Here is a 14,515-nt window from a genome sequence, read left to right as displayed (position 1 = left end):
ATTGAAAGTCCAGACGCTTAGCAAATCTTTATCTCTTATTCACATATTAATATGGGAACTCCATATTTTATATTGAACAGCTAGAGAAAAAGGGCTATGGCTACATTTACTAATTCAATATTCAAACAAGAAGGCTGATTTTTGAAAAATTAATCAGCTTACTAATTGTTTAGTTCATAGGCTGTCAAAAATCATGCAAATATTTATCTCAAATTGACTATTTCTTTTTTTCATAGTGTTTATAACCAGAATTTTAAATTAAATTGATTCTAAAATCCTATGATAGTGCATTAGTAAAGGTAGGTTAACTAATGCAGCACACCATCTCCAAATGTCAGTAACAGAACTATGAAAAGAATAGGACCCAAGTTCCTGTCTTGAGATTTCCTTTTCTTTTGGAGACATGAACTCCTCTCTATTCAGCTAGAAGTAGAGAAAGAGCACAAGAATTAATCAGGGGAGCACTGTTAAGTCCAGCCATGGAAATGTGTTACATCACTTCTGCACACATTCGAGAACTGGCCCCCGGTATCTCCTAATTGCAAGACAACTGTGAAATGGTCTAACTCTGTGCCCAGAAGAAAGAAAACTACTTTGGCAAATGTTTGGCGCTGTCTGCCACAAATGGTTCCATAGAAACATGTGTGTTTCTTATATATTCTTTATTCACACTATCGAAATGGAGGCAAAAATAATGAAGTAGAAGTGACCAGTGTCAAATAAATCTATGAAAATCTCAGCTTGAAATATAAAGGAAATGATGTTACACTTCAGATTTGCTGCCAATGTATTTTAGAAAGATGTGTTAAACAAGTTGATTTCCTTGTTTCTTATTCTCAGCTTATAAAGTTTTAAAATATTGCCCATTTCTCCTTTTTTACAATACACGTATCTGCAACAATACTTAGCATGTGTATAACAATTTGATCTTCATTTTTTTTGCAACATTTCTTTAAAATTTGAGGGATAGCTTTATTATCCTTATTTAAAGGAAAAATTAATCATTTAGGTTGGCATCATGGACTGTATTAGAGGAGAATTACAAGTTTAGAAATTCAGTTTTCCACAGTTCCATTTCAGTCTTTGTCCTTAAAAACATAATCTTTTTTCAGTACTTATACCACAAGAACAAAGGAAGAAAAAAATAAAAATTAAGTTCACTAATTTTTTAGATCTAGTAGGAACAGAGAGAAATTTTTGTTGGCTGAATTAAAATGGGCAAATTATTTGTAATTTTTTCTTCTCTGAACAGCTTTATTATGGTGATTATAGGACTACAAGATTGTGCTGCTTCCCTCAAAATTTCTGACCTACAACAAAGGTAATTTTCAGAATCATCAAGGGAAAAAGATTCATTTTGTGTGTTTTCCTTAATTCAGTGTTAAGGATCCAAAGAGTCTAAATAGTTTAGACTAGCACTCAAATTTAAAATTCCTCTTTACTCCTTTGAGGACTTCCCATTTATGGTTTGGAAGAGAACACAGGAATATACACATCAAATACTGCATACAATGTTTTTTAAAGGATACAGTAAGTCTATCCACTGGATCTCTTGGTAAAATTTAAATTTTTTCATTAGATATAAAAGTTGTTTTTTTTAAAAAAAATTTGAGGGTCCAAGTACTCCTCTTGCAAAAATATTAGAAAGCAAATAGATTCTTAGCTGGGTGGAAAATGCTTACCCCCAAAATGGGGAAATGGGATTTAAAAAGACAGGGGAGAAAATATGTCCAGGCCCACCCACTACGAGAAGAGTTTCAGCTGAATCCAATAGCAGTAGTCTAAAACCAACATGACAAGAAACAGAAAAAGGAATGAAAATTTGGACTGCCTTCCTGCCCACACACATGCAACTGCAATGGAAAGAATCACCAAACTAATTGGCATCGGATAGTTTTCATATTAAAGAAATTGGCAAATGCTTTCTTTATTAGATTTGGTTTAAATACTGTTTTCTATGACTATAATATAGAATTATGAAAATATTAGTCAAAATATTTTGAACTATACATGTTCATGAAGAAATGCGAGAAAGTCTGGAAATAAAGCAGTAAAGAAACATCAATAGAAAGGTTACATTTCTTGCCATTTAAATGAAAATTATAAGTGCTAAAATAGAAAATAAAAATTATAATGCAGAAAATCTTTCTTAATTATTAGGACTTGTCATAGAATTTAAAAACTACTTTAACCACAAAGGCAGTAGTTTTATTGACTTATCTATAATAATAAATTGTATACGTTTAAACACTGGTAACTGATGATTATAATGTAATAGAATCTGCTATATTAAATTATAAATTTAGTCTTATTTGTTTTATATTTCTCCCCAAAAATAGTATTAGATATTTCACATAGCAAAAGCTCAATATATAGTTGTTATAATCAATAATAATAATAATCATAAGACTAATAATGGTAACTATATCTCAGATCATTTTATTTTCAGTATAAAGGTATTCAAGTCGATTCATCATTTGGAGACCTATGTGTACCTAGATGTTATATCTAAAAGTTATTAAGTTTACCTAAATTATGTTAATATGAAATAAGTTTTGTTTTAAAAACAATTTAAAATTTCAACATATATTATTTGTTTTGGAAACGAAGAAGCAAATACAAATATAAGTCTGCTATAAAAAATATTTGGTATGTTAATATAGTGTTTTACATTGAACTCCCAAAATAAAATTCTAACACTATACATTTTTTTAGACAAAACCTTCTAGGAGAGAAAAAGAATGTCATCTCAGGAACTAATGCTGAATGGCACTACGAATGGCACAATTATGATACCCCAAAACCTTATCCTCCATAGAAGTAATAACAGTAGCTAAAAGAAAGGTCCAAAGTAACTTTTTAAGAACTCTGAAAATTAACCAGAGACTTGTAACAATTTGGGGATCATTTAAGAGAAATGGTTAAATCTTTGTGAGGACAGTAAATTTTGTGTCATTCACCTTGTCCTAGTTTCACCTCCCTTCCTCACTTTTGTCAGAGTCTTAAAAACCAACAACGATTTAATCATAGTGAAAGCCAGAAGCCTAGCAGACACTGGAGAGGAAAAATAGGCTTGGAATTCCTCCAAGACCTCCTTCCCAGATAACTGTCATTGTTTGGCCTCTCTGGCAGTTCTCTGAAATAGCCTTCTCACAAAGCTTGTCTTTATTTGACCTGACTCAGAGCTCTCTTAGTGTGAACAGCTTCTTCCCTATGGCATTTGTCAAAACTAATCAGTGACAGTTGTTTAATGTCACAACTGCTTGAAGGGGTGATAACAGTTAAAGCAAACAAGTGGAACAAAACACAAATAGAAAACCTGGGAAATAAAATGTACAGAGGAAATTTTGAAAAGTTCTGACTTTTCAAAGCCTCTACAAAACAATAAGTACTAGTTGGGCTCTGTGAATGCTCCAGAATAACCTGAGAATGCCCTAACATCTCACCTCTGGCTGACTTTGAGGCTCTGTGCAATCAGGAAGTGAAGACTAAGACAGATATGTAAACTGCCTGCCTGAGTATATAAGGCATGCCCTAAACACACAGAGAACACTTCATCAAAGGCTGAGAGACTTACTGGTTTCAGGCACTAAATTTTTTTTCAATTCAGTCATTAGCTGATCACTAAGATAATTGAGCAATTATGCCAGTGGCCATACACAACAAAGAATGCAGACATTATAGAATTAGTCCAAGAAATGAATTAAACAAACAAAAATAAGCAACAACAATAAATGTTAAGGAGAAGGAAGAATTTGATTTCCAGAGTTGCCACATTATATCCTTAAAATGTCCAGTTTCAAAAATAATTACAAGCTATACAGAGTAACAAACTGGAGGAGAAAGGAGCAACAAAAATTGTTAGTGGAGAAACCCTAATGCTGGACTGACTAGACAAATCTAAAATCAGCTACTTTAAATATATTCAAAAAACAATGTTGCATCAAATAGAGAATATCAGTATAGAGGTAGAAATAATGAAAAGAACAAAAGAGAAATTATGAGTTGTAAAGTAAAAACTAAAATAAAATATTCAGTGGAGAAACTGAACAGAAGGTTTAGCTGGTAGAAGAATCAGTGGACTCACTGATAGGTCAATGGAGATGATATATTCTAAGGAACAGAAAGAAAAAAGAGTAAAGAAAAATGAACAAAGCCTGAGTCTTGTGAGCCACCAACAAATGTATGACAAAAAATTCCAGAAAAAAGAAAAAATCAGGAGCAGAAAGAAGCACTTGAAAAATTAATGGCCAGACTTTTCAAATTTAATACTAAACATTAGTCTAAAGATCCAAAAGACTCAATAAAATTCAAGTAGAATAAACTCAAAGATATCCACACCTAGATTCAACATAATCAAAGTGTCAAAAGTTAAAGCCAAAGAAAGAATCATGAAAGTGAGGAGAGAAGTGATTATCACATACAAAAATTTCTCAATAAGATTAGTAGCAATTTCTCAGCAGAAACCATGGAGTAGGATGACATTTCCAAAATACATAAAGAAAAAACTGCCAACCAAGAATTTTATATCTAGAATACTATCCTTCAAAAAAGAAACTTACATTAAAACATTTCTATATAATCAAAATGGACTTTATCATTAGAAGACCTTTCTGTAAGAAATACTGAGTGCACTCTTTAAGCTAAAATAAAATGATCTAGAAAGTAACTCAAATACACAAGATATAATGAAAATGAGTAACGAGATTTACAGAGCTCTATATGAAAGACAGTATAAATGATTATATTTTTTGCTTATACTTTTTTTCATATCTGATTTCAAAAGTAACTGTATAAAGCAATAATTTAAAAACTATACTAATAGGCATAAAGTATATAAACATGTAATTTTAAAGCAATAATAGCACAAAGGAGAGAAGAAGGAAGGAGTGGGGCCATATAAGAACAGAGTTTTTGTAAAGTATTTAAATAAAATTGGTATAAATCTGAACTAAATGTTTTAAAGCTAAGATGTTAATAGTGATCTTCAGGATAACAATCAAGAAACTATATAATAAACAAAACTAAAAGAAAATTAAAATAATATAGTAAAAAGTATCTAACACAAAAGAGAGCAGCAATAAAGGAATAAAGAAACAAAAATGACATAAGATATATAGAAAACAACAAAATAGAAGACATAAATTCTTTCTTATTAATAATTTTAATAAATGTGAATAGATCACACATTCCACTCAACAGGAAGAGATTGTCAGAATGAAAAGTAAATAAATAAACTATAACCCAACAATTTGCTGACTACAACATGCACAATTTAGATTCAAAAACACAAATAAGTTGAAAGTTAAAGAATGCAAGGACACATACTATGCGAAGAATAGCTAAAAGAAAGCTTAAGTTGCTATAGTAATATTAAACAAAATAGACTAAGATAAAAATTATTGCTAGAAATTAAAAGAATATTCTATGATAAAAGGTCAAACCATTAAAAAGATATGAGTAATATACATGTTATATATATATTGATATCAATCATATATATATATATATATAATCTGTAAATCATAACCAGAGTCTTAAAATACAGAACCAAACAGTAAGAACTGAAAGGGTAAATATATAATTCAACAATAATAAGTAGAGATGTCAATATCCAACATCTAATAATGAATAGAACAACTAGACAGACGATCATCAAGGAAGTAGAAGACTTGAACAACACTATAAATCAACTATGCCTGAGAGACATTTGTAAAACAGTCCATAGAACAATAGCAGAATTGACATTCTTCTGAAGTATACAAGAAACGCTCCCCAGAATAGATCATATGTTAGTCTATAAAACAAACCTCAATAAATTTAAAAAGATTTATATCATACCATGTATGCTGTTCACATTACTAGTCTAGATGCCTCTATTCAAAGACCTCTTCATCTGGAGCTTTCATCAGAGACCTTCCTCAGTCATCTCTGCAGAGGCCATCTTAACAGGGAAAGAATAGGGAGAACTCTAAAGACTCCCACATCTATGCTGATTAACCTGGTCTTTGACCAGTGCTATTCCATGTGAAAAAATGGAACAGGGGAAAATCAGTACTATCTCCACACTAATTTCTGCTTATACTATCTTAGCAAATGATTAAAGACTTGACCATTACATTAGTTTTGGCCTCTTGTCTTAATTGAATAGTCAAATACCTGGCAACTTAGCTCTATCCAATTTAGGAGAGCTCTTGTCAGAAAAGAAACCAAAACTGTAAAACATTTGGCTAAAATGACCCATTGCCCCTCAAAAAAAATGTTCAAATTAATAAAATCAAGAATGAAAGAGGAGCCTGGCCTGTGGTGGTGCAGTGGATAAAGCGTTGACCTGGAAATGCTGAGGTTGCCGGTTTGAAGCCCTGGGCTTGCCTGGTCAGGGCACATATGGGAGTTGATGCTTCCAGCTCCTCCCCCTGTCTATCTCTCCTCTCTCTCTCTCTCTCTCTCTCTCTCTCTGTGTGTGTGTGTGTCTCCTCTCTAAAATGAATAAATAAAATAAAAATTAAAAAAAAAAGATTTGTTAAAAAAAAAAAACTTTGTCAGTACCTTTAAAAAAAAAAAAAGAATGAAAGAGAAAACATTGCTACCAACATTACAAAAATGGAAAAACATTACAAAGGAAAACTATAAACAATTATATTTCAACAAATGAGACAACCTAGATGAAATAACAAAATTCCAGAAAGGTACAATCAACTGAAATTGACTCAAGAAGATATAGAAAATCTAAATAAAGAGATTCAATCACTAATCAATAAACTTTCCACAAAGAAAATTCCAGGACTGAGGGATTCACTTGTGAAATATAACAACATTTAAAAAAGAATTAACAAGACTTCACAGACTCTTTCAAAAATACAGTAGATAAAGGAACACTTCTCAAGTCATTCCATTAGACCAGTTCTACACTGATACCAAAAACAGATAAAGACATCACAAGAAGAGCAAATTATAGACCAATGTCTTTTATGAATATAAATGCAAAAATCCTCAACAAAATACAATAAAACTAATCACCAATGCATGAAAAGAATCATACAAAGTTCCAGGAGTGCAAGTTTGGTACAACATATGAAAATATATTAGTGTAATATACCAATTAATAGCATAAAAGTAAAAACCACATGATCATTTCAATACATCCTTTTAAAGCATTTGACAAACTCTAACTCTACCTCGTGGAAAAACATTGAACACACCAAAATAGAAGGGAATTTCCTCAACTTGATAAAGGGCTTGTATAACCCCCCCACAGCTAACATTATACTTAATGATGAAAGAGTGAATGCTTTTCCCTAAGAACAGGAACAAGGCTGGGACATCCATTCTAGCCACTTCTGTTTAAAATTTTATTAGAGGTTCTAACAAAGGAAATTAGGCTAGAAGAGAAAATGATTATCTTTTATATTTGAAAGTATCTCTATTTACAAGTGACATAATCTCATATATAGAAAATCCTAAGAAATCTCCCCTAAACTGTGAGAGTTAATAAGTAAGTTGAACATATTTACAGGGTAAAAGATAATATAAAAATTAATTATATTTCAATGCACAAGCAATGAACAATCCAAAACAGAATTTAAGAAGATTTAAATTTTAACATCTTTAGAAACATTTAACTAAAGAAGTAGAAAACTTTTACATTGATAAATTACAAAACTGCATTGAAAAATAAATTAGAGTCTTGGCCAGTTGGCTCAGTGGTAGAGTGTCAGCCTGGCATGTGTATGTTCCAGGATTTGATTCCCAGCTAGAGCACACAGGAGACTGCTTCTCCACTCCTCCTCCTCTCCTTTCTCTCTATCTCCTCCCCTCCCACAGCTAAGGCTCTATTGGAGCAAAGTTGGCCCAGACACGGAGGATGGCTCCATGACCTCCACTTCAGGCACTAGAATGGCTCCAGTTGCAACAGAGCAACTTTCCAGATGGACAGAGCATCACCCCCTGGTGGGATTGCCAGGTGGATCCCAGTCGGGTGCATGCGGGAGTCTATCTCTCTGCCTCCTGCTTCTCACTTCAGAAAAATATAAATAAATAAATAAATAAAAATAAATTAGAGACCTAAATAAATTGAATGATGCCCAGTGTATATATGGGTTGGAAGACTTACTATTATTCAGATAGCTATAGTCCCCACAGTGATTCCTACAGATTCAATGCAATGCATATTAAAATCCTAGATGGTGTTTTTGCAGATATTGACAAACTGATCCTAAAATTTATGACTATGCAAGATATACAGAATGATTAAAATAATGTTAAAAAAAGAATATTTTTGGCACATTACCAACATCACCAGGGCAACAGTCAGTATCTCTCTCATCCTGTAATCAACAAATATTTATTATGGAAGAATAATAGTGTTAGTGGCACAAATAAGAAAAGAAACCAGGAGGATTAGAAGATGGCAGCGGAGTAGGCAGATGCACAGATGCCCAGCTCTCACCACCAAACTGGAATACAAATCAATTTAGGGAAAATCAGCATGTAAAACCAACTCTGGACTACAAGAACAGCTCTCAAAAACCAAGGAGCAAAGAAGAAGCCACAACAAACATGGTAGGGAGCACCTGAATCTCCCGTTTATAGGAACAGAGGGGAGGGGGAGGCTGAGAGCCCAGAGGGGATCGCACCCCAGGGAAAAAAGCAGAAAATACTGCTCACAGCCACTTGCCTGGTGACCAGGGAGTGAGGTGTGTTGAAAAGACCAGCTTATCTCCCAAGTGGAAAGGACAGAGAGAGGGAAGACTATGAAGGGATAGGAATGCAGGAGATGAACTAAAAAAGCTGACTCATCTGTGTTGGAGGTGGCCATAGCTGGGGGAGGGACTGAACCTTCCACAAAACAGTACTGAATTGTTTCTGGATCAGAGATCTCTGGATATCTCTCCAGCTCCAATCAGCAAACAAGAAGTATGGAGGAGGGGCAGTAACTCAGGTCTCCATGGAGATCTGAGATACACCTCCCCCTACTGAAGCTGAGAAAACACCCTGCCCCCAGAGAGATTAGTTGGTGGAAGAAGCCTTCAGAGTATCAGGTTACACCCATTGAATTCCTGGATACAGTTTCAAGAAAGCCCCCTGCTGAGATCAATAAACAAGACTATCACCTGTTAAGAAAACAAACAAATCAAGATTTCAAAGCAGCCAAATCCAAAAGTGGATTACAAATAATAGCTGATACCAACCCAAGAAGACCTAGAAATAACTGAAAAATAAAGGCAGAAAACACCAAGCCTAGACTCAACCAACTCTACAAATAAAAGACCCAAACACAATGAGAAGACAAAAAAGTGCAATCCAAATGAAACCACAAGAGATACCTTCAGGAGATGAACTGAGTGATATGGAAATAATCAAACTTCCAGATGCGGAGTTCAAAATAATGATTGTAAGGATGCTTAGGGATCTTAGAAAAACAATGGATGGTCACTATGAACACCTAAATAAAGAAATAGCGTTTTTTGGCCCTGGCCGGTTGGCTCAGCAGTAGAGCATTGGCCTAGCGTGCGGAGGACCCAGGTTCGATTACCAGCCAGGGCACACAGAAGAAGCACCCATTTGCTTCTCCACCCCTCCGCCGCGCTTTCCTCTCTGTCTCTCTCTTCCCCTCCCGCAGCCAAGGCTCCATTGGAGCAAAGATGGCCCGGGTGCTGGGGATGGCTCTGTGGCCTCTGCCTCAGGTGCTAGAGTGGCTCTGGTCGCAACATGGCGACACCCAGGATGGGCAGAGCATCGCCCCCGGGTGGGCAGAGCATCGCCCCATGGTGGGCGTGCCGGGTGGATCCTGGTTGGGCGCATGCGGAAGTCTGTCTGACTGTCTCTCCCTGTTTCCAGCTTCAAAAAAAGGAAAAAAAAAAAAAAAAGGAATAGCAAGTATAAAAAAGAATCAGTTGGAGATGACAAATATAATATCAAAAATAAAGACAACAATGAAAGGAATTAAAAACAGGATAGATAGAGCTGAGGATCAAATCAGTGACTTGGAGGACAACTGGAATGAAGGCATGAAAGCACAGAAGAAAAAAGAAGAAACTCAAAAAGTCTGAGGAAACTCTTAGAGAGCTCTGTGACAACATGAAGAGAAATAACATCCACATCATAGGGGTTCCTGAAGAAGAAGAGAAAGAACAAGGGATAGAGGCTTTGTTCAATCATATCATAACTGAAAACTTCCCTAAATTAATGTAGGAGAAACTCTCACAAGTTCAAGAAGCACAGAGGACTTCATTAAAGAGAACCCCAAAGAAACCTACACCAACACACATCATAATTAAAATACCAAAGCTAAGCAATTAAGAGAAAATATTAAAAGCTGCAAGAGAAAAAAAAAAGCTATCACCTACAAAGGAGCCCCCATAAGGATGACATCCGACTTCTCAACAGAAACACTGGAAGTCAGAAGGGAATGGCAAGAAATATTCAAAGTAATGCAGAACAAGAACCTACAACCAAGACTACTTTATCCAGCAAGGCTATCATTTAAAATTGAAGGAGAAATAAAAAGCTTCCCAGACGAAAAACAACTCAAGGAATTCATTACAACCAAACCAATGCTGCAGGAAATGTTAAGGGGCCTGTTGTAAACAGATCAAATTGGGAAAAGAATATAGCAAAAAAGAAATACAGCTTTAAAGAATAAAAAGGAAATAAACAACTACATATCAATAGTAACCATAAATGTAAATGGATTAAATGATCCAATCAAAAGACATAAGGTAGCTGCATGGATAAGAAAACAGGACCCGTACATATGCTGTCTACAAGAGACACATCTTAGAACAAAAGATACACATAGATTGAAGGTAAAAGGATGGAAAAAAACATTTCATGCAAATGGAAATGAAAAAAAGCTGGAGCAGCAATACTTATATCAGACAAATTGGACTTTAAAACAAAGGATATAGTAAGAGATAAAGAAGTCCACTATGTAATGATAAAGGGAGTAATCCAACAGGAAGATATAACTATTATAAATATCTATGCACCTAATATAGGAGCACCTAAATATATAAAGCAGACTCTGGTGGATTTAAAGCGCAAGATCAACACCAATATTATAATAGTAGGGGATTTTAATACCCCACTGACATCACTAGATAGATCCTCAAGAAAGAAAATTAACAAAGAAACAGCAGAATTATTGGACACACTAGATCAACTCGATTTAATAGATATCTTCAGAACCTTTCACCCTAAAGCAGCAGAATATACATTCTTTTCAAGTGCTCATGGTACATTCTCTAGGATAGACCACATGTTAGGGCACAAAAGTGCTCTCAACAAATTTAAGAAGATTGAAATCATATCAAGCACTTTCTCCGATAACATAGGCATGAAACTAGAAATGAACCACAAAAGAAAAGGTAAAAAATTCTCAAACACATGGAAACTAAATAGCAGGTTGTTAAATAATGAATGGATTAAAAATGCGATCAAAGAAGAAATAAAAATATTCCTAAAACAAATGACAATGAGCATATAACAACTCAAAATTTATGGGACACAGCAAAAGCAGTACTGAGAGGGAAGTTCATAGCACTACAGGCACACTTTAAGAAGCTAGAAAAAGCTCAAATAAACAACTTAACCCTGCATCTAAAAGAACTAGAAAAAGAACAGCAAGTAAAGCCCAAATGAAGTAGAAGGAAGGAAATAATAAAGATCAATGCAGAAATAAATGACATAGAGGCTAAAGAAACAATACAGAGGATCAATGAAACTAGGAGCTGGTTCTTTGAAAAGGTAAACAAGATTGATGAACCTTTAACTAGACTCATCAAGAAAAAGAGAGAGAGGACTCAAATAAATAAAATTTGAAATGAGAGGGGAGAAATAACAACTGACACAACAGAGATACAAAATATTGTAAGAAAATACTATGAAGAACTGTATGCCAAAAACTAGACAACTTAGATAAATGGACAAATTCCTTGAAACATACAATCTTCCAAAAATCAATCTGGAAGAATCAGATAACCTAAACAGACCGATTACACCAAATGAGATCAAAATGGTTATCAAAAAACTCCCAACAAAGAAAAGTCCAGCGCCTGATGGCTTCACAACTGAATTCTACCAACTATTCAAAGAAGAACTAACTCCTATCCTTCTCAAACTATTTCAAAAAATTCAAGAGGAAGGAAGATTTCTAAGCTCCTTTTATGTGGCGAGCATAATTCTGATTCCAAAACCAGGCAATGACAACACAAAGAAAGGAAATTATAGGCCAATATCTCTGATGAATATAGATGCTAAAATCCTCAACAAAATATTAGCAAACCAGATCCAACAATACATGAAAAAAATCATACACCATAATCAAGTGGGATTTATTCTAAGAAGGCAAGCCTGGTACAATATTCGTAAATCAATCAATGTGATTCATCACATAAACAAAAAGGAGAAAAACCATATGATAATTTCAATAGATGCAGAAAAAGCATTTGATAAAATCCAGCACCCATTCATGATCAAAACTCTCAGCAAAGTGGGAATACAGGGAACATACCTCAACATGATAAAAGCCATCTATGACAAACCCACCACCAACATCATACTCAATGGGCAAAAATTAAAAGCAATACCCTTAAGATCAGGAACAAGGCAGGGGTGCCCCCTTTCACCACTCTTATTTAACATAGTTCTGGAAGTCCTAGCCACAGCAATCAGACAAGAAGAAGAAATAAAAGGTATTCAAGTTGGGAAAGAAGAAGTAAAACTATCATTATTTGCAGATGATATGATATTGTATATAGAAAACCCTATAGTGTCAGTCAAAAAACTACTGGACTGGATAAATGAATTCAGCAAAGTGGCAGGATATAAAATCAATACTCAGAAATCAGAGGCATTTTTATACGCCAACAATGAACAGTCAGAAAGAGAAATTAAGAAAACAATCCCCTTCACACTTACAACCAAAAAAATAAAGTACCTAGGAATAAACTTAACCAAAGATACTAAAGACTTGTACTCGGAAAATTACAAAGCATTGATAAAAGAAATCAAGGAAGATACAAACAAGTGGAAGCATATACCGTGCTCATGGTTAGGAAGAATAAACATCATTAAAATGTCAATATTACCCAAAGCAATCTATAAATTCAATGCAATACCAATTAAAATACCAATGACATACTTCAAAGATATAGATCACATATTCCAAAAATTTATATGGAACCAAAAAAGAAAACGAATAGCCTCAGCAATCTTAAAAAGAAGAATAAAGTGGGAGGTATCACACTTCCTGATATCAAGTTATACTACAAGGCCATTATACTCAAAACAGCCTGGCACTGGCATAAGAATAGCATATAGATCAATGGAACAGAACTGAGAACCCAGAAATAAACCCACAGCTCTATGGACAACTGGTATTTGACAAAGGAGGTAAGGAAATACAATGGAGTAAAGACAGCCTCTTTAACAAATGGTTTTGGGAAAATTGGACAGCTACCTGCAAAAAAATGAAACTACATCACCAGCTTACACCACTCACAAAAATAAACTCAAAATGGATAAAAGACTTTAATGTAGGCCTTGAAACCATAAGCATCTTAGAAGAAAACATAATCAGTAAGCTCTCAGACATCTCTCGGAGCAATATATTTGCTGATTTATCTCCACGGGCAAGTGAAATAAAAGACCGGATAAACAAATGGGACTATATCAAACTAAAAAGCTTTTGCACAGCTAAAGACAACAAGAACAAAATAAAAAGACAAACTACACAATGGGAAAACATATTTGACAATATGTCTGATAAGGGGTTAATAACCAAAATTTATAAAGAACTTGTAAATCTCAACACCAGGAAGACAAACAATACAATCCCAAAATGGGCAAAATAAATGAATAGACACTTCTCCAAAGAGGACATACAGATGGCCAATAGGCATATGAAAAAAGCTCAACATCACTAATCATTAGATAAATGCAAATTAAAACCACAATGAGATATCACCTCACACCAGCCAGAATGGCGCTCATCAACAAAACAACACAGAATAAGTGCTGGCAAGGATGTGGAGAAAAGGGAACCCTCTTGCACTGCTGGTGGGAATGCAGACTGGTGCAGCGACTGTGGAAAACAGTATGGAGATTCCTCAAAAAACTAAAAATCAAACTGCCTTTTGACCCAGCTATCCCACTTTTAGGAATATATCCCAAGAACACCATAGAACGGCTCCAAAAGGAGAAATGCATCCCCATGATTGTGTCAGCATTGTTCACAATAGCGAAGATCTGGAAACAGCCCAAGTGTCCATCAGAGGACGAGTGGATAAATAAAGCTTTGGTACATATATACTATGGAATACTACTCAGCCATAAGAAATGATGACATCGGATCATTTACAATAACATGGATGGACCTTGATAACATTATATGGAGTAAAATAAGTAAATCAGAAAAAAACTAAGAACTATATGAATCCATACATAGATGGGACATAAAAATGAGACTCAGAGACATGAACAAGAATGTGATGGCAACAGGGGTGGTGAGGTG

This window comes from Saccopteryx leptura, chromosome 2, assembly GCF_036850995.1.
Source record: "Saccopteryx leptura isolate mSacLep1 chromosome 2, mSacLep1_pri_phased_curated, whole genome shotgun sequence".
Taxonomy (NCBI): Eukaryota; Metazoa; Chordata; class Mammalia; order Chiroptera; family Emballonuridae; genus Saccopteryx; species Saccopteryx leptura.
Note: the sequence above shows the minus strand (reverse complement) of the source record.